Source organism: Danio rerio, chromosome 18 (assembly GCF_052040795.2).
Source record: "Danio rerio strain M-AB ecotype USA chromosome 18, GRCz13ab, whole genome shotgun sequence".
Lineage (NCBI taxonomy): Eukaryota > Metazoa > Chordata > Actinopteri > Cypriniformes > Danionidae > Danio > Danio rerio.
In genome coordinates this window covers 49,598,463-49,620,000 of record NC_141038.1, presented here as the reverse complement: position 1 = coordinate 49,620,000, position 21,538 = coordinate 49,598,463, and the positions used below count along the sequence as shown (strand labels likewise).

Here is a 21,538-nt window from a genome sequence, read left to right as displayed (position 1 = left end):
GTCAAATTTAGGGAAGGGAGTGGGCGGGTCATTCAGTGCTTTTGAAAACATTATAGGTTGGGTTTAGGGAAGGCGGTGGGCGGGTCAATCAGTGCTTTTAAAAACACTGTTGGCTTGGTTTAGGGAAAGGGGGTGAGCGGGTCAATCGGTGCTTTTAAAAACACTATCGGTTGGGTTTAGAGAAAGGGGTGAGCGGGTCAATCGGTGCTTTTAAAAACACTATCGGTTGGGTTTAGGGAAGGGGTGGGTGGGTCAATCAGTGCTTTTAAAACACTGTTATCTTGGTTTAGGGAAAGGGGGTAGGCGGGTCAATCGGTGCTTTTAAAAACACAATCGGATGGGTTTAGGGAAGGGGGTGGGCGGGTCAATCAGTGCTTTTAAAACACTGTCGGTTTGGTTTAGGGAAAGGGGGTAGGCGGGTCAATCGGTGCTTTTAAAAACATAGGTTGGGTTTAGGGAAGGGGGTGGGCGGGTCAATCGGTGCTTTTAAAAACACTTTCGGCTGAGTTTAGGGAAGGGGGTGGGCGAGTCAATTGGTACTTTTAAAAACGCTTTCGGTTGAGTTTAGGGAAAGGGGTGAGCGGGTCAATCGGTGCTTTTAAAAACATTTATAGGTTGGGTTGAGGGAAGGCGGTGGGCGGGTCAATCAGTGCTTTTAAAATCACTTGGTTGACTTTAGGGAAGGGGGTGGGCGGGTCAATCGGTGCTTTAAAAACATTATAGGTTGGGTTTAGGGAAGGCGGTGGGCGGGTCAATCGGTGCTTTTAAAAACATTATAGGTTGGGTTTACGAAGGGGGTGGGCGGGTCAATCAGTGCTTTTGATATCACTTGGATGAGTTTAGGGAAGGGAGTTGGCGGGTCAATCGGTGCTTTTGAAAACATTCTAGGTTGGGTTTAGGGAAGGGGGTGGGCGAATCAATCGATGCATTTGAAAACACTGTTGGTTGGGTTTAGGGAAGGGGGAGGGCGGATCAATCGGTGCTTTTGAAAACACTGTTGGTTGGGTTTAGGGAAGGGGGTGGGCGGATCAATCGGTGCTTTTAAAAACACTGTTGGTTGGGTTTAGGGAAGAGGGTGGGCGGATCAGTCGGTGCTTTTGAAAACACTGTTGGTTGGGTTTAGGGAAGGGGGTGGGCGGATCAATCGGTGCTTTTGAAAACACTGTTGGTTGGGTTTAGGGAAGGGGGTGGGCGGATCAATCGGTGCTTTTGAAAACACTGTTGGTTGGACTTAGGGAAGGCAGGGAGCGGGTCAGCTGGTGCTTTTGAAAACAATTTTGGTGCTAGATAAGTCGGTGGTTTATTATGCTGTGGTAACCCCAGGTTAGTAAAGGGACAAAGCAGACAAGAAAATGAATGAATGAAAAATGTTGCTCACTAATTCTAGTTTTTAAAGTTTTGGAGAAACCGCTTCCAGTATAAATTTCTCATTGACAATCTGTTGATTTATATTTAAATGTAACTCACCACAAGCACCACATGCAGAGGTTGCAAAAGTGTGCAAAAGCATGCAAATAAGTGTTTGTAAATGACATTTTATTGAGCGACCCCTGGCTCAGGTAAGTGTTCTCTTGAGCATTTATTGTGAAAGTTAGAGAGGTTAAGAGGTGCTTGTGTCGTCCACAGTGGACAGATAACACTCTTTCAGTCCCCATTCGCTGCCCTGGCTCAAAGCCAACTGATAACATGGTCACATACCATCTTTATTAATGATTGGTCAAGTCCCAGGACGGAGCTCAGGCCCCCCCACCAGCAGGTAAGATGAAGGATTTTTTTTCTGTAATGACCAGGTCTGAGCTCCACCCAGCAGCAGTCTATCTAACTCTGCTATAGCAACATTCCTTCAGGAACCAAAGAAATAGGCGGAAAGAAAAGGAATAAGGAAGCTGATATCACCAGAGAGTCAGACACAGCATGAAAGTTATTCTGATATCTTGATAACACTAGTTAATTAGTTAACATGCCGCATAGCCACTATTAAAGGGACTCAGGAATTAAAATGCGAGTTTCTTTCTTCTGTTGAGCACGAAACAAGATGAATATTGTAAAAAGCAGAAATTAACATCCAGAGTAGGAACAAAATACTCAATGGAAGTCAATGGCTGTTTTTTAACATTTCTTAATACATCTTTTCTTGTGTTTAACAGAAGAAAGAAACTCAAACAGAATTGGAACAAGTGGAGAATCAGTACATGATGGCAGAATTTTTATTTTTAGGGTGAATTATTCCATTAACTCATGACTTAAGTAAAAATCTGCATTTTTTGCGTCTAAAAAGATTAATTATTTACAGTAAACACAGGCTCAGAATTAAAGGTACTCAAAAACTCACTGTGGTACCTTTTCAAGAGACTGTTGAGATACTGATATGTACACTTTAGGCAAAAGAGCAGCCATTGACATCCATAGTATGAACAAAATATTCTATGGAAGCTAAAGGCTGTTTTGTATTTTAACTTGTATAAGTGTAGTTTTATACTTTTTATTAATGGATGTTTTGGCGGCACGGTGGCTCAGTGGTAAGCACTGTCACCTCACAGCAAGAAGGTTACTGGTTCGAGTCCTGGCTGGGCTAGTTGGCATTTCTGTGTGGAATTTGGATGTTCTCACTGTGTTGGTGTGAGTTTCCTAAGACCTAAGAGTTTCCTAAGTGTTTATGGATGTTTTCCAGTGATGGGTTGCAGCTGGAAGGGCATCTGCTGCGTAAAACATATGCTGGATATGTTGGCGATTCATTCCGCTTTGGCGATCCCTGATTAAAAGGGGACTAAGGTGAAAACAAAATTAATGAATGAATGAAGGAATGAATACATGAATATATAATTAAATATTGTACAGCAAGCGCTTTAGTGATTTCCTGGGTTTCTTCTTCATGGGTATTTGGTGTTTCGTTTGAGAGCACCCAGTTGTTACTAGAGCGGATACGTTTGCGGCCGGAAGTTAATGTGAATTATTTCTATTATTTATTTAAATTTGTATTTTATTAACGCCTACCCCCACCCCAACCCTAAACCCAACCTTCACAGTACTGTAAAAATATTAATTATTGTTATACAGTGTCATGAAAAAATGCTGCTTTATTAATGTGCATATCGCACTTCCGGCCGGCCACATATCCAATCTAGACTTTACCAAAGCACCCTCTGTCATTTTGATTAGATTTACTTAATATGTAAAAAATTAACATTTCCATGTAAATGAAAACCACACTTTACTTGAAATACATTTTATTTAAACAATATATTCTCATGTGTTCAGCAGAAAAAGGAAACTCAAACAGACTTGGTACAAGTAGAGGATCAGTAAATTCTGGAATGCTTTTGTATCGTCATCAACACCTGAACTATGTAAAACATGTTTGCATTTTTGCATCTGTCAGAACAGTTGGTTGCAACACAGGCTCATTGTGTAAACACATTACCATATATATTTCTGGAGATTGCGAATTATGCAGCCAGAGCTACATATGGCTGCATTTCATCTATTAAACGAACACTACTCTTTTTGCACTACCAGCAGACCGCTTACCTCCATGTGGTCAGCTTTGCGCTGTTACCAGTTTGCCCAATAGCTCACCACGTACGACTGCAGACTCACCACGACGAAAGGGTCCGGCGAAGAACAGTTCTAGAAAGCAGGTAAAACAAAACAAAAAGGCAAAAATTAACATAAACAAGTTAATAACAAGATGGTGGTAAGATCTGAAAACATGGTACAGATCAGGCAGCCGCGAGGGCTTTTCTCTTTCTGGATTTCTTTTGAAAACGCTGTTAGTTGGGTTTAGGGAAGGTGGTGGGTGGGGGAATCGCTCAGTCAGGCAGTAAGTCAGTCAGTCAATTGGTCAGTCAGTCAACATCGGCCTCTGGTGAATTTACACGACAACAACAGGTACGAATGGCACCGGCGAAAGCAATCTGAGATCTCAAAAAGCAAACACAGCAGCCTTTGGTGGATTCGCGGAAACTAAAACTGCAAAAAACGTAGCGCCTGGAATGTATTTCAAAATCTCCAGAGTTGTATACAGGGGTAATTATCAATAATGAGCCTGCATTGGTTATTCACGGTGACCAGACTCTCAGAAATAAATGAAAGTACTCAAAAGCCCACTGGGTTTGATGCATTGCTAAGACCTTAATTCAGACTTAATTAATTTGTAACTTTAAAGGCAACTTTCTCAGTATTGTGAATTATTTTGAACACTTTCATATTTTCAAATAGTTGTACCTTGACCAAATATTGTCCTATACTAAAAAAATCATCAATGCAAAGCTTATTTATTCTACTTTCAGGTGATATAAATCTGTTTAAATCTTAAATATTTTTTAAACAAGCAGCAAAATTCATTTTTTGAGTGAAGAATTGCGCAACTGTGCATCATTTATTCACGAGCGTCTTTAAAAGTTTACAACCAATCTTCTTAACAGATCTGTCAGCAAAACATAAAGAAAATCAGTAGGACATGCATGTAGATGCCATCCCCTTTGTAAAACATACAGCATGCCGGGATAGTTGGTGGTTCATTCCATTGTGGTGACCCCTGATAAATGAATGAATGAATGTAAACACAGACTGAGATAAACATAGCATCTTAGTTATCCGATCCGACTTGTTTCCAGACAGGATTTTTAAGACATCCGCACACTTGACTCCCAGAAATCGTGTACATTTAAACCAATCAGAGGACGACTGATGATCTGCTGAAGTGTTTCCAGAAAAGTGTGCCACATGCATCAGTCGTTTGTGAGCAGTGCTTAGCGTGATGTCTAAGGCTGAGAGTCTATCCGTCTCCAAACTCGTCTGTGTCTGTTGTGCAGGAGGAAACGCTGGTTAATGAGTAGCCCAGCGCTGAGTCCAGTCCCTCTGTCACAGGTGTGGGGGCTCAAGGCCAGCAGCTGATAAGAGCGCAGAGGGGGAACAGAGAAGAGAGAAGCTCGACAGAGGAGGTGTATATACAGATATATCAATAACCCCGAGTTACTAAGAGACCACATGACTTTCATCAGCATATAACGGTATCTGGCCTACTCCGACGTGCCTTTGACACTGTAGAGGAGATTGGAGAAGTGATATAACAATGAACAAAAAATGACACATCACCTACGCAATCGAGTAGATAAGAGAGCGCTGAATGGGAAAAAAAAACATCAGGCTTTATGTCACTGTGGAAAGCCTGACACACAACTGTGAAATGATTACTTGCTGCTTAATAAAAACTTTCAGAACATCCATTATGGGTGTTTCTTTGATTAAAGTGCATTTAGGTTGTTTACCTAATCTCTAAATGAATGAAGGATATATTAATTATAGTTGATTAATTATAGAACATAATTGGCTAATTACATTGTAAATATATATATATATATATATATATATATATATATATATATATATATATATATATATATATATATATATATATATATATATATATATACATATATATATACAATGTAATTAGGCAATATATATATATATATATATATATATATATATATATATATATATATATATATATATATATATAGTCACGGGCCACTTTATTAGGTACACCAGCATAGATTCAACAATGTACTGGAAATATTCCTTTTTTGGTCCATATTGAAATGATCGCATCACGCAGCTGCTGCAGATTTGTTTGAATCTCTCCTTCTGCCACATCCCAAAGGTGCTCTATTGGATTGATATCTAGTGACTGTGGAGGCCATTTGAGTGCAGTGAACTCATTGTCATTTTCAAGAAACCAGTCTGAGATGATTCGCGCTTTATGACATGGTGCGTTATACTGCTGGAGGTAGCCATCAGAAGATGGGTACACTGTGGTCATAAAGGGATGGACATGGTCATCAACAATACTCAGGTAGGCTGTGGCGTTGACTCGATGCTCAATTGGTACTAATGGGCCCAAAGTTTGCCAAGAAAATATTCCCCACACCATTACACCACCACCACAAGCGTGAACCCTTGATACAAGGTAGGACTAATTCATGCTTTCATGTTGTTAATGCCAAATTCTGACCCGACCATCCGAATGTCAAAGAGGAACTCGAAACTCATCAGACCAGGCAAGTTTCGGTGAGCCTGTGTAAATTGTAGCCTCAGTTTCCTGTTCTTAGCTGACAGGAGTGGCACCCGGTGTGGTCTTCTGCTGCTGTAGCCCATCTGCCTCAAGGTTGGACGTGTTGTGTGTTCAGAGATGCTCTTCTGCATACCTCGGTTGTAAAGAGTGCTTATTTGAGTTACTGTTGCCTTTCTATCGGCTTTAACCAATCTGTCCATTATTCTCTGACCTCTGCTATCAATAAGGCATTTGCACCCTTCTTCACCTTTTTTCCCCATTCTAATGCTCGGTTTGAACTGCAGCAGATCCTCTTGACCATGTCTATTTGCTGCCATGTGATTGGCTGATTAGAATTTTTTAGAAGTTTTTAAAAGTTAGAAATGTTAATTAGCAGTTTTCATATTTTGGGGTTTACATATCTGTTTATTTGTGGTTATGATTTGTATAATTGAACCTTGATCTCTGTTGATGTTGAAGTCAATTTTCGAATTGAAAATGTTAGTAGTTTAAACATTATATTGTGTAAGCCAGTGGTTCTCAAACTGTGGTACGTGTACCACTAGTGGTACGTGGGCTTCTTTCTAGTGGTACATGGAGGAATGAAAAATGTCATGTACATGCTACATATAATTCAAAATTTATTAAAAATGATGTATATAATATGCCATATATTATATATAGGCTATATTTCTGAGGTAATCTGCCAGGTTTTTTAACTGTGCAGAGTTGTAGCTGCTTTACTGGGCCAACTACGCTACTGTATTTCAATGCTGCTCATTTTGGTGGTTCTTGGAGAGACAATTTTTCTAAGGTGGTACTTGATGAAAAAAGTTTGAGAACCACTGGTGTAAGCAATAATATATAGAGAGAGAAATAAGAAAGCAAAATAACAGAATTATTTCACAGATTTCAATTACTTTATATTGATTTTAATTGCTATTTGTGATCAGGTCTTTGTACTGTAATTTGCAACACAAATCTAGAGAATATATCACTCCAAACTGTTACAGATATCAATAAAAGTCACTTTTTCAACATTTTCAAAAGTTGTTTGTCCCAGTAAGTAGTTCAAAAGCATATTAAAATAAAACCAAACATGTATTACCAAACATGGAAACTGTTAATTTGCTGTATATATTTTCTAGTGATTTCTCTACTAACATTGTCCAACAGAACTTAATTAATTCATTCATTTTCCTTCGGCTTAGTCTCTTTATTTATCAGGGGTCTCCAAAGCAGACTGAACTGCCAACTATTCCAGAATGTTTTACACAGCGGATACCCTTTCAGTTACATCCCAGTACTGGGAAACATCCATACACAATCACATTCACACTCAGACACTATGGCTAATTTAGATTATTCAATTCACCTATAGCGCATGTGTTTGGACTGTGGGGGAAACCGGAGCACCTGGATGAATCCAACATACAAACTCCACACAGAAATGCCAACTGACCCAGCCAGGACTCGAACCAGCGATCTTCTTGCTGTGAGGTGACAGTGCTAACCACTGAGCCATTTTTACATCATCCATTTTTATTTGTACATTTTTATTGTCGTCATTATTTTTATTATTAATTCTGTTTTAGATCTTTTTTGGTTTCGGGCGATGTCCTAATCAAACAATGTCATCACTTTTGTCATGTAAATAAATATGTTTGTTTATTTACACCACAGTTTTTGCCTAGTAACCTTGCACATTACACAATCTAGTCAATTATGCATCATTAATGACATCTTGAACATGTTTAGATCACATTTTTCTGCTAGGAGAGTTCAATAGAAGCAAGAAAATGACTGTAAGGCAGATTCACAGCCTTGCTGCTCTCACATTATGAGCTGTTTTAAAATGAAACATCTTGTTCCTGAAGAAAATTACCACACAGATTCCTTCCTAAATCATGCATTGCATCATTTTGACGAAGCAATGACCTCTGACCTATTCAATCTGTCTTTAAAAGATGTGCATGTATAGCATTTGAGTTTATTTTTTGTTTTCTGGGTCTGCTGCAGGTCTCTGTTGCTCAATCTTGGCTTATCGCTGTGTGTCATGGAGTGTGAGTGGGACACAAACTGAAGACCGGATCAATAACAGGTTCCTGCGAGTCCGCCTCTTCCCGCACACCGGCCTCGTTCGACCAGACGGGGTAATGAGTTACTTATGCCACTCTGCACCTTCAAACCCCATTAACCAATCCTTCTGGATCCCAGCATCCCCTCCTCCACACACCATCTTCCAGCCTTCACCTTTTCTCTCTCTGTTTTTGTCCCTCGCTCACACTTCTGGCAGATCCTGCCAACATTCGCTAGAAAATACAATTTGTTTACACCAGAGCTTCATGACCTACTGAATTGAGATCAGGGACAGTACACCCACAAATGTAAATGTATTCATCATTAACTCACCCTCAGGCAGTTATAAAGTTTGTCTTGCGTACTGTTGAAGATAAAAGAAGATGTTTTGAAGAATGCTGTTATGATAACATTTACATTTAGTCATTTAGCAGTTGCTTTTGTTCAAAGCGACTTACAATTGAGGAGGCATTCAGCGATTCAACAAGAAGAGGCAATACACACAAGAAGTGCTAATTATACAAAGGAACTGCGCAATACAGGTCATTGTGAATACATATCCCTGTTATACATTTGTGGAGATCGCGAATTATGTAGCCAGGGTTATGTATGGCTGCATTTCGTCTTTAAAACGAATGCTACGGGGTTGGAATAATGCCGCTGATGGCTTCTGTTGGCTTCTGACCTCTGTATAAATGGCTTTTCCGCTGTTACTAGTTTGCCCAGTAGCTCGCCTCATACATTGGCGGACTTGAGATGCAGAGAGGAGCTGACCACGATCATGGGGTTCGAGTCTGTCGAAAAACAGTTCCAGAAAGCAGATAAGACAGAAACAAAAGGCATAAAAATTAAATAAACAAGTAAATAACAGGGTGATAATGTGGTAAGATCTAAAAATGTGTTAAAAAAAATCAGGCGATGGCTTTTCTTTTTCTGGATCGCTTTTGAAAATGATGTCTGTTGGGTTTAGGGAAGGGGGTGGGCGGTTTGATCGGTTGGTCAGTCAGTCAGCAGCGGCCTCTGGTGGATTTACGTGAGAAGAGCAGGTGTGAAAACAAAAATTGCACAAAAAAAAAGTACCTGCTGGGACATATTTCGCGATCTCCACAAATGTATATAAGGGTACGTATCAGTAATGAGCCTGGATTGGAACTGCTAGTGCTGAAAGAATTAAATTCAAGAGTAAAATAGAGGGATTGTTTTTTTTTTAGAGAGAGAAAAGAGTGTTTCTACTGGTGGTTTATCAAGCCCACTTACCTGTGTGAAGCACACTTCATAAATAACCATTGTTGTCTATAGTTAAAAAGAAAAATATGTATGGAGGTCAATGGATACTGTTTTTCCACATTCTGCAAAATTTTTAGTGTTCAGCAGAATAAAAAACTAAAACAGGTTAAAATTCAACTCAATATAATTCTATAATTTACATTAACTAAACACAAAGTTTAGGTTTTCTATATTACATTAAAAAAATTTAATTATCCAACCTAGGTCTAGCTTTTACATTTTAAATACAGTGCTCAGCATAATTGAGTACACCCCATTTTGAAAATAAATATTTTTATCCGATTCTCAGTGAATATAGGCAATTTATTTTGATGCATTTAAACAAAACTGATTTATTAAACAGATATATTTATTCAAATAATATTTTAGTCACAGAACATATTTAGAAACTGAAAGATAATATAATAAATTCAGGCAAAATATTGCAAAAACAATTACAAACCACAAATTTCAACAAAATTTTTCTTTTTATTTCTCTTGATTTTTCCTCTTTTTTTTAAATTTGAATTTGATATTTTTCTATGACATATAAATGTGTGTGTACTAGTTTTTGGACCGTTATCGTAAGGTTATTTTGTTAGATAAGCTCCAGATTTGGCTTCAGTACTGACTAATCTAATGTATATGCACAAATATAACATTTTATGTTTTCCTATTAAAAATATGAATTGAAAAGAGAGATTTGTGAGTGGTGAACTCATATGCTGAGCGCTGTATATTATTAGTGCACTGAAGTAAAGTGGCAATAGGGTCATCTCCTAATTTTTTTCATGTGCTAAATTTGGTTAATAACTTTAGTTAACATGACAATGAAAATAATATGATAAAATAAAACGATAATTATACTCATATTTCTTGTCAGTTTAAAAACAAAAAAAGGCACAGTTGTCATTTTATTTTCGGCTTATTAATCAGGTGTCACCACAGCGGAATGAACTTATCCACCATATGTTTTTACGCAGCGGATGCTCTTCCAGCTGCAACCCATCACAGGGAAACGCCCATACACTACAGTCAATTTAGCTTAGTCAATTCCCACATACGCTATGTGTCTGGACTGTGGTGGAGACCGGGGAGAACATGTATCCGCTGCTTAAAACATATGCTGGAATAGTTGGTGGTTCATTCCGCTGTGGCGACCTCTGAAATAGAGACTAAGTTAAAGGAAAATGAATGAATGAATGAATAATTCTAATATAAAATACTTTCATTTATAAAGATTATTACCTGAAATTTTAAACTTAGAGTTCATTTAATTTCGTTTCAGTGAAGTTCAATACAGAAATATAGGTGTATTTTTATAGACCATTTTAATGTGTTGATCTCATTGGTCTATGAACATTTCCTGCTTGTTTTCAAACTATTTCATAACTGTAACAAGAGGCAATTCAATCATAACTTAATGTTAAAACAGCTATCATAATGTTATTTATCAATATGTGGCTCTTTTTGGATTCTCTGAAGCTATAAAAATTAATAATGTAAAATGGGAAATACGTCGGTACCATTATTTTTGTTTTCATCCCTCAAAATGGTCTATAATCCTGGGAAACCCTGAAGCTGTTTATAACTGCTGTTTTTCTCCTTCCAACACCATGAAAGAATCACTTTTGTTTGCAATAAAAAAGTGTATGGTTTACAGTAATTCAATTCAGGAATATGTAGGTTTGTTTGTATTTCAGATTAAGAATTATTCAGTATGTGAGAGTATTAATTGTGCTGATAGAGAAGAGGCTAAATGTAAGCCGTTGAATCTGTCTAGAGAAGGGTGAGGTTTGTGTGTGTGTGTGATATCAATGCGGTAGGCGTGTTCATCTTATGTCTGCAGTCTCCACGCTATATGACAATTTGACAATGGTCGCTCCGAGCCTGAGGATTACAAACCGCATCCTGGTCAGGGATGATGCAGGTGGCCGATACAACAACCTGACGTGCAGGTTATTTGGAGGATTTTCAGAACAAATGTGGGCTGGTTACTCTCACCACATATCAAAAGATGACTCCGATGTGCTGATGGACCATAAAATGATCCAAACTTGTTTTTAAAAAGGGGCTGAAAGTAGATTTCACTTTCTAAAAGGCTGAAAGTTTTAAAAACAGCACTGTTATCTGTGAACAATTTGTGAAAGTAGGGAGATTTTTGTGTAAATAGTGACTTGCATGCGTATTTCATCTTTTCTATAGGCATGAATGAGCACAACTGAAACAACTACTACGACAGCAAACCTTTAGCAAACCTCCTAATTCATGCAGCATGAGGACATTGTTTATGAGCGTCAAAAGTGACTGATCTGTTCGGCAAAATATTTGACTGCGTGTCACTTCATCCCAAACGACTAGAACAGTATAACTAAAGAAATCACCATTGAGCTGAGCGAAAGGGCTTACTAAACAGGGCAACATCAATGACGTAAGCGTGCTCAGGCCCGAATGTAATGGGACTGCGGGCCATCAGGTGAGACGAGGGGGGGGAGAAGCGTGGTTTGGCCCGGTTCAAGGCAACTGTACATAGTGTGAGTAAACCCTTAGTCTAAGCCATCATTGTTCATTAACGCTCACCTAAGTTTTTATATCCATTTAATCTACAGCAAGGTACTCTAAAGCTTTTTCCCTGAAGGTATTAAAGGGCCATGAAACCCCCTTGTTTCAGCAGGGTGTTTTCACACCTCTACTTTGGAAAAAGTCAGAAAAGTGGGCGTGTCCAGCTCTGTTTAGGGGGGAGTGTCGGAGGAACTAAAGTGGGATGGTGTGGGAGTGTCTATTTGGGCGTGCGCGTGTTTCAGAGTCAAAACACACACACACACACACACACAGTAGAAAGTGATGGTGTTTAACCTACATGGACATCTGAAGTCGAATTATTTGCCAAATTATTAAATGGTGGACTTTAACTGCAGTTTGGCTCTTTCATTCAGGGTATTCATTCATGACCCACGCGACAAACGAGATATTTGATTCGAGGAACTGCTCTAAGCGTGTATTTTTCATGCAATGTTTGATACCGCACGGCGAATGAGAGAAAAAAACCTCAGCATTTCCCGGACACTTAGATGCACACGGCAGGTAGCGTCAGAAAGCCGCGTGTGTTATTCCGGTCACTAAATGCGGTGAAAACCCTACACAAGGTTAAAGTTTGGTTGTGGTGCTAACATGTTTACACTCGGTGCAATGGTTAACTTAGTTCGATACGAACAAACTGAATAAACAAAGAGCGCTGGTCGCTCACTTACCAAATCTGTAGAGACAGGACAATCACCAGCAACTAGAGCCGCGACTTTATAAAGAGAATACTACAAGCGAATCCGGATCTCAGCGTTTGCAGATGAGAACAGCTCTCAGGTAAACAATGTTCCTCCTTAGACACGTAAGTTATTGTTGTCGAGCGTCGCGTACACTGTTAATCCACACGTGACTCTGAGCCCTCACAGAGAGAAAATGAAATGAAACTTAACTGCAGCAAACTATAAAAGCAACACTTCACGCTTGTTTTGCCAACACAACGTGGCGTCTCTGTCACCTAAACACTGTGACAGTAATGAATATTAATGAAGTTGCACAATAGAGCGCGCTGATTGGTTTGAACCAAGCCTTACTCATGCATTAATGCATCACACTGTAAGACGTAATAAGACACACTCTGGCACAGGCGTCCAGTCCGCATGCTGGAATACACGCTATTATGTCATGACTGTGACGCAGCTTCAAAAATTAGTTTCAAACCGGAAGTACGAATTTGCTTGAAATAACGCAAAAACAACCAATTTACACTTTTTAGTGAAATATAGGCGTCCTAATAGTGTTTTTAGCAGTGTGGGACACATATACGACTGTCAACAGCTCAAAAACTGTGTTTTGGTGTTTCGTGACCCTTTAACTCATACTCTGTAGTTGTGCAATTCGTCATAGTATAAGAGTTAAAAATATATAAACATCAAGGAACCCTATGATCAGGACATGGAAATAAACAAAAAAAAACTCACGATCTCTGACACCACCGCTGATTTTAAACTGGAAGCAGTCAGGTTCATCACTTATGAGGTTCCCCTAAAACATATCCATTGTGGTCAGCGCTATTTGCAGGGTGTTTCTGTATTGCATATGTTGTGAGAATCTGTGTTCACGTGTTTTGTCAAACTAATGAAAACACTTTCTCTCGGTTTTGTTGTAGTGTTTTCTATTTGCATGTGTTTTCTTTACTTAGAGTGCGTTTGAGCTCTCTCAGCCTACTTACATTTTTCTTCTCAGGTGTATTTTGATTAAATTTTAAGTACTGGAAAAAATTAAGTAGGTTTGTTTTCTTGTTTTTAGTCATAAACTGTGAGATGCGGAGTAAGCTTTACATATAACCATCGCTCTGTCCTCTATTGTGTTTTCCCTCCTTTCTTTTCTGTTATTGTTCATTGAGCAGGAATTGTGCTTCAGGTATCTGCATACGATTCAGGGCTTTCTGCCAGCGTTTATGGCTCCGGGTGTGTCCTGCTTACTTCCGTGTTTGAGTGGACATAGATGTAGGTTTCTGTGTTCTCCTTGATCGTGACAGAAAGAAAAAAGCCTGAAGACAAACTGGCAGAGCTGAAGAGTTTCCTGAAACGTATGACAATACAAGCCTAGAATCACTCATAGTCAACATTTAAGTGTGTGTATGTGTGTGTGTGTGTGTGTGTGTGTTTGTGTGTGTGTATAGCTTGTTTTCCTTATGTTCAAATCAGCAAAGCTGAAGACTTTCCTGAAGCATACACTGTGTGTGTATGTGTGTGCATTTATTTTCCAAATGTCCCCACAAGTATAGCAATACCAGTAAATTTTGACCTTGCGGTGACATTTTTTTGCCCCCATGAGAAAAACGGCTCATAAATCCCACAGAATGAAGTATTTGAGCATGTAAAAATGCAGATTGTTTCCTGTGAGGGTTGGATTTAAGTGTAGGGGGAGAGAATATACCGTGTGTACAGTAGAAAAACAATTAAGTCTATGTAAAGTCCCCATGAAGATAGCTGTATGGTGTGTGTGTGTGTTCATGTTCACATCTCCATTGTGGATGAATGGGAACACGCAGGTGACATTTATCAGAGATACAGACCCGGAGAGCAAACACGGGCCTGTTTTCATTCTCTCTGCTCTCGGGCTTTGACTGTTTGAAGGAGATTTCCAATGGCAGGGTGTAGGTGGACTTATTTGCCAATAAAGTGTGTTTTTAAAGTTTCCTTTCATCTGGCAGGAAATTGCATAAGTTTTGTGGGGTTATGAGAGGCTGCTTTACAACACGGCTTTCGTTTCAGGACAGGTAAGAGCAAAGCGGGCAGGTGGGAAATAACTAACCTGGGTTTATGATGTGTACAGGTGAGTGAAACCTGAGAGGAGAACACAGACATTATGACGTACACTTTATTAAAGCACTGCTAGACTTTGGGATAAACAGTCTGCTCTACAGCTCACATTTGTAATAATATAATCAATGAATTGTTTTGTTTTTTTGGTAATTCTGACAGTGTTTGTGAGTTGATTATGATCTGAGTCTTCAGTTCTTGGTAAACTCAGTGTAGAGTCTGCTTACTGGATATGCTAATGAAGTAACCTGTTGTAATGTACACACAGCGTTCGCTCCCTCTGATTGGAAATAGGCTTGACATAGTTCATTTACGGCAGTAAAACAAATGCAGAGACAACAAACTATTACGTGCATGCAGGAGAAGCCTTGACCGAAAACTATTACTCACTATCATTATTTGTTGATGATCATATATTAAAAGAGAAAGAAAATATTATAGAGCATATTGTTTATAATGCTTTCATTAAATGCTGGAATTTTTAAAATTAAATATATTTTAATTAAAACATATTAAAACAAGAAAATAGTGTATACAGAAATATTTTATTGCATTATAAATATATTTTTATTAATACGTGTCTGTTTGCTTTAATCATTTGTTGATTGCTTTAATAATTGTATTTCAAGATTACACAAATAATAGCTTTTATAATGCAACACATGAATAGGCATGCAAATAATAAGGAGACTACTTTTTCTTGGTTGATTTATTCATTCATTCATTTTCTTGTCGGCTTAGTCCCTTTGTTAATTCGGGGTCGCCACAGCGGAATGAACCGCCAACTTATCCAGCAAGTTTTTACGCAGCGGATGTCATTCCAGGCGCAACCCATCTCTGGTAAATTCTTTGTTGATTTAAGTCTAATGATAATTGGAATTAAATTAGAATAATTTGTTTTATTTTATAAAAAAGGTCTTATAACATTCATATTTAATACACTACCTGACAAAAGTCTTGTCATCGATCTTAGTTGTAAGAGCAACAAATAATAACTTGACTTCTTGTCGGTCATTTGGAAAAGTGGCAGAAGGTCGATTTTTCTGATGAATCATCTATTGAGCTGCATCCCAATCATCACAAATACTGCAGAAGACCTACTGGAGCCAAGATTCTCATAGAAATCAGTCAAGTTAGGTGAAGGAAAAATCATTGTTTGGGGTTTCATTCAGTATGGCGGCGTACGATAAATCTGCAGAGTGGATGGCAACATCAACAGCCTGAGGTATCAAGACATTTGTGCTGCCCATTACATTACAAACCACAGGAGAGGGCAAACTCTTCAGCAGGATAGTGCTCCTCCTCATACTCCAGCCTCCACATCAAAGCTCCTGAAAGCAAAGTAGGTGAAGGTTCCTCAGGATTGGCCATCCCAGTCATCAAACATGAACATTATTGAGCATGTCTGGGGTAAGATGAAGGAGGAGGCATTGAAGATGAATCCAAAGGATCTTGATGAACTCTGGGAGTCCTGCAAGAACGCTTTGTTTGCCATACCAGATGACTTTATTAATCAGTGATTTAAGTCAGTGCAGAGATGTATGGACGCAGTCCTCCAAGATTATGGGAGTCATACACGATATTAATTCTGTTTCCACTGTTACTGTCCTAATTAAATCATTAAAAATCAAGGCATGATCATATTTTATTGTGGTAAAATAAGCGTAATCTAGAGGCCTTTGCCTTTTATATAAGCCACTTCTGACACCAAATGATCAACTAGAAGTCAAGTTATTACTTGTTCCTAAAATATGGATAGGCGACAAGACTGTTGTCAGTTAGAGTACTATCTATTTTTCTTTTCAGAAATGACAACTGGTAAAAATAATAAATATTCCTATGAGGTATGATTAAAAATTACACCAAATGTTGCTTCCTTAACTCTTATGAAGTTAAAATATTTGTGTGTGTATGTGTTGTATATGAATGAATAAAACTGTCTGAAAACATGGCATCTTTTATTTTGATCAATTGTCATTTAATGCAGATATATATATATATATATATATATATATATATATATATATATATATATATATATATATATATATATATACATATATATATATATATAGTTAAAGTCAGAATTATTAGCCCCCCTGTTTATTGTTTCCCCCAATTTCTATTTAACAGAGTGAAGATTTCTTTAACACATTTCTAAACATAATAGTTTAATAACTCATTTCTAATAACTGATTTATTTGATCTTTGCCATTATTACAGCAAATAATATTTTTCAAAACACTTCTATACAGCTTAAAGTGACATTTAAAGGCTTAACTATATTGGGCAGGTTAGGGTAATTAGGCAAGTTATTGTAGAATGATGGTTTGTTCTGTAAACAATCTATGAAAATTATAACTTAAAAGGGCTAATAATTTTGACCTTAAAATTTCTTTTATAATTAAAAACTGCTTTTATTCTAGCTGAAATGAAACAAATAAGACTTTCTCCAGAAGAAAAAATATTATCAGACATACTGTGAAAATTTCTTTGCTCTGCAAAACATCATTTGGGAAATATTTAAAAAAGAAATTCAAAGAGAGGCTAATAATTCTGACTTCAACTGTAAATATATAGGAAGAAATCCCAATAGTAAAAAGCTACAAAAATCCAGAGACTTTATAATTTTACACCATAGTCCTGTATATTTATTTAATATGTTTGTATATGTGTGTGTATGTAGACGTGTGTAATTGTTACTTATAATGTTTGCTTATTCTCACCTTCAAGAGCTTGCATTTCTGTTTACTGATATTAAAAGACAAAAAGCTCAGACAGTTATTGCTCAAGTGTCAGAGCTAACAGAGGAGGAAGAGGAGCGCAGGGTCGGGATCTGCTCCTGTGTTTTGTTTTCCAGGACAGACACCTGACTGTATCCTGGAGAGACTCCTGACTCTCCCATAACCGCCGCGGCCCGGGGGCGGATTTACTGCTCTCAGATCAGCGCTGCACGTGTTTGCTCATTTTGCGTGTTGTGTTAGTTAATTGCGCTCTCTAATGCGGCTTTTTTTTTTTTTAGAAGAGAAAAATACACCAAAAAAATCTGAATTGAATATGTAAAATACTGTAGTAGGATTTTAGTACCGTTTGAAATGTGTACATACTGTTGCATAACAAAAACAACAACAAAATTACCGTCTTGTGCGTTATGTTAATTAGGCTACTTTGTGCATTATAAAGCGACATGGTTACACTTTATAATAATAGTCATTTAGTTAACATATTTACTAACATTAACTACGCATGAATAATCTTGGAAATCATTTATTAATCATAGTTCGAGATTAACTAATGCTTTATTAATATCCAAAGTTGTGCTTGTTAACTCTAGTTAATGGACAGTGCAGTTAACCTGAACTTTAAACATTAACGTTAAAAATAATGAATGAATACCGTAATAAAAAACATTACTAATAGTTTGTTCATGTTAGCAAATAAATTAACTATTGGACCATTATTTTAAAGTGTTACCTGTGAATTTTTTTTTTTTTTTACAAAAATCAGGATTTAATCTGTAACGAACTGGAATACAATAGGGTATTAATAGGCTACCGTTTTAAATAGTTGCACATAGGATAACAAAAAACAACAACAAAAATGACAAAAGTAAATAGCAGTAAAAGACAGGAAGTAGAGTAATGCTGATTTTCTCTGGTGTGGATCAAACTTTGTGACGTCAGAATGTTAAGAGAAGTAAAGAGTGAGCATGCTAAGCTTGAATGGCAGTGAATTTTGTTAAGAGTCTTTCGCGAATTGTGCACAGTATTAGGCCTATTTGTAAGACGTGAACGTGAAGCTGCATGTGCATGGACACTTTAAATTAAATTAAAACTTAAAAAGAAACAATTGATCACTTTCATAATTCAGACATGAATATGCATGTAAACAAGTATATTAAAATGTGAATTTAAAATTATGTATTAATGTAGTTTTTTTGTTTGATTAATCAATGCTATATAACATAAATTTAATAAATAAAATTTGTATATTTATACATTTAAAATGATTTTTAATGCATTGTTTTATTAAATGACATTTTAAAGCATGGATAAAGTAAAGCTTTAAATTTGTCAATATTTCTACATTAAAAAATATTTTTAAGTGCATTGTTAAATTAAGTCACATTTTAAACCACTAATTAAATAAACAGCTCCAAATTTGTCTATATTTATTCATTTAAAAAAACATTTTAATCAATTATTTTATTAAACTACATTTTACAGCATGACTGAAATAAACAGCTTTAAAATTGTCTATATTTCAATTATATTTTAAAGCGCGAATTAAATAAATATAAATTTGTCTATATTTATACATTTAAAATTATTTTTAAATGCATTGTTATATTAAGTGACATTTTAAAACACATATTAAATAAACACATTTAAATATATCTATCTATTAATTCGACAACTTTTTGTTGTCAGATCAATCAACTTTTTAAAGCACGAATTAAATAAACTGCATTATATTTTTGTCTGTTTCGTTAGACACTCAAAAACATGTTTTATTAAATTACATTTAAAACATGCATTAAAAGAAGACATGTTAATATAGGATTTATATTCGTTTGTCAGTTTAAAATATATTTATTTATGTGATTTATTAAACTAACAATGATTCTTCATTTTATTTTTCTTTCATTTTGACACTTTTATGATCAAAACATTATTTAAATGTGCTGCCTGGGATATTAGCATCAGTTAAATACAGCTATAGGGCTGTTCCTATAATCTAAACATTATTTTAGCATAATAAACTAACTTCAGTCATCAGTCATTCACTTTGTGAACGCAAAGCTTAAAGCAGTGCTACATCTCCCTCTGCTGGAGAAAACACAAACATGATAATCAGACAAGCACTTTTACTACAAGGAGGTCAAATTTGTTAACCTATATTGTTGTGCACATTAAATTAAATTGACCAAAAGTAATTTTATTTACATGGAAACATATTACATGCAAGTAAATATCTGCTTTAAATGGATAATTCACATAAAAATGGCTGTCATCATTTAGCTACTCATCCTCCATTCATGGGCGAGGCAGTGGCGCAGTAGGTAATGCTGTCACAGCAAGAAGGTCACTGGGTCGCTGGTTTGAGCCTCGGCTCAGTTGGCGTTTCTGTGTGGAGTTTGCATGTTCTCTCTGCATTCGTGTGGGTTTCCTCTGGGTGCTCCGGTTTCCCCCACATTCCAAAGACATGTGGTACAGGTGAATTGGGTAAGCTAATTTGTATGTAGTGTATGAGTGTGAGTGTAAATGAGTGTGTGTGGATGTTTCCCAGAGATGGGTTGCGGCTGGAAGGGCATCCGCTGCGTAAAAACTTGCTGGATAAGTTGGCGGTTCATTCCACTGTGGTGACCCAGTATTAATAAAGGGACTTAGCCGACAAGAAAATGAATGAACCCTCCATTCGTTTCCAAACCTTTTCTCTTTTTGTAATTGAGAATGCTGGTAAAGACTTTTCCTTACTACGGGAAAATGTTTTGTTTGGTTTTGTTAATTATAAAACAGAAGCTATAAATAAAAAGAAAATATATTTTCTTAAAATATATACATAAATGTAAATTTTCAAACCAAAAACCTTTATATATATATATATATATATATATATATATATATATATATATATATATATATATTGCTTACTGAAATGCAGTATTAGTTTGAAACTGTTTCTAACTCTTTTACAAAAAAGGCTTTAAAAACAACTAAAATTTGTAAATGATACATACTTTTTCTTTAATGTGTAATGTATATACCCCTTCTGATTGTTTTTATTTTGTTTTTTGTTGTTGTTGTTTTTGTTTAGTTTTTTTTTTTAAATGTGTTCTTTTTGTCTCTCCATTTTCTTTTTAATGTACTATGATTGTATATTCTCATTTTTCGCATAATAATAAAAAATAAAAAAAAGTTTCCAAACCTGTTTGAGTTTCTGTTGAACACAGAGAAAGTGGACAAACTAAACAAAAACAGTCACTGACTTCCATAGTATTTTTGTTCCTAATACAGAAGTCAATGGCTGCTTTTTCCCAACATTCTTCAGCACTTCATGTTTTGTGTTCAACAGAAGAACGAAATTAAAGTGGGGTGAAATATTCCTTTAATGTTTCAAACAACAAGGGTGAAATCATGTCAAATATTCAGTAAACATTCAAGCCATTCAGCAAAACAGGAAGGCTTTTGTTCATTTATTCATTTAATTTTATTTTTAACAATTAAACATAGCTATTATGACTTATTATTAATGTATTCATTAATTTTCTTAGGCTTAGTCCATTTATTCATCTGAGGATTAGCCACAGCAGAATGAACCACCAACTTATCCAGCATATGTTTTATGCAGCGGATGGCCTTCCAGCTGCAACCCAGTATTGGGAAACACACATACACGCATGTCTTTGGACAGTGTGGAAAAAACCCATGCCAACCTGGGGAGAACATGCAAACTCCACACAGAAACGGCAACTGAAAAAAAAAAACATTGACTGCATCACTCAGCGATGCAATGTCAGACACAATGCACTCAAATGGAGCTAGTGACGTCACTGTGACGGGTAGGGTTAGGTGAGCCCATTAAAAAGCATTGGATGCAGCAGATTGCACTGCACCAGGTCTGCAGCCAGACCCCTCTCTGTTTTTCTGGTATGACCATTCGGCTTAGTGGATTGATTTAATTTTTATGGTCCAAAAATCAGGCGACGCAGTGGCGCAGTAGGTAGTCGCCTCACTGCAAGAAGGTCGCTGGTTCGAGTCTCGGCTGGGTCAGTTGGTGTTTCTGTGTG

General features: G+C 36.9%; 1 long non-coding RNA gene across 5 annotated transcripts in view; it reads left to right on the top strand.

Annotated features, from left to right (window-relative positions):
- Positions 1–16,701, top strand: part of LOC137488230 (uncharacterized) — a 72,987-nt gene extending 56,286 nt beyond the window's left edge. For 3 of the 5 annotated variants that reach the window (XR_015515403.1, XR_015515400.1, XR_015515401.1), the window contains one exon: positions 8,075–11,069. This is a non-coding gene — a long non-coding RNA (uncharacterized LOC137488230). Of the gene's footprint in view, positions 1–8,074; positions 11,070–15,489 lie in introns of those variants that run through there. The other 2 variants (XR_015515404.1, XR_015515402.1) reach the window with 1 other exon arrangement.
- The last annotated feature ends 4,837 nt before the right edge of the window (positions 16,702–21,538 follow it).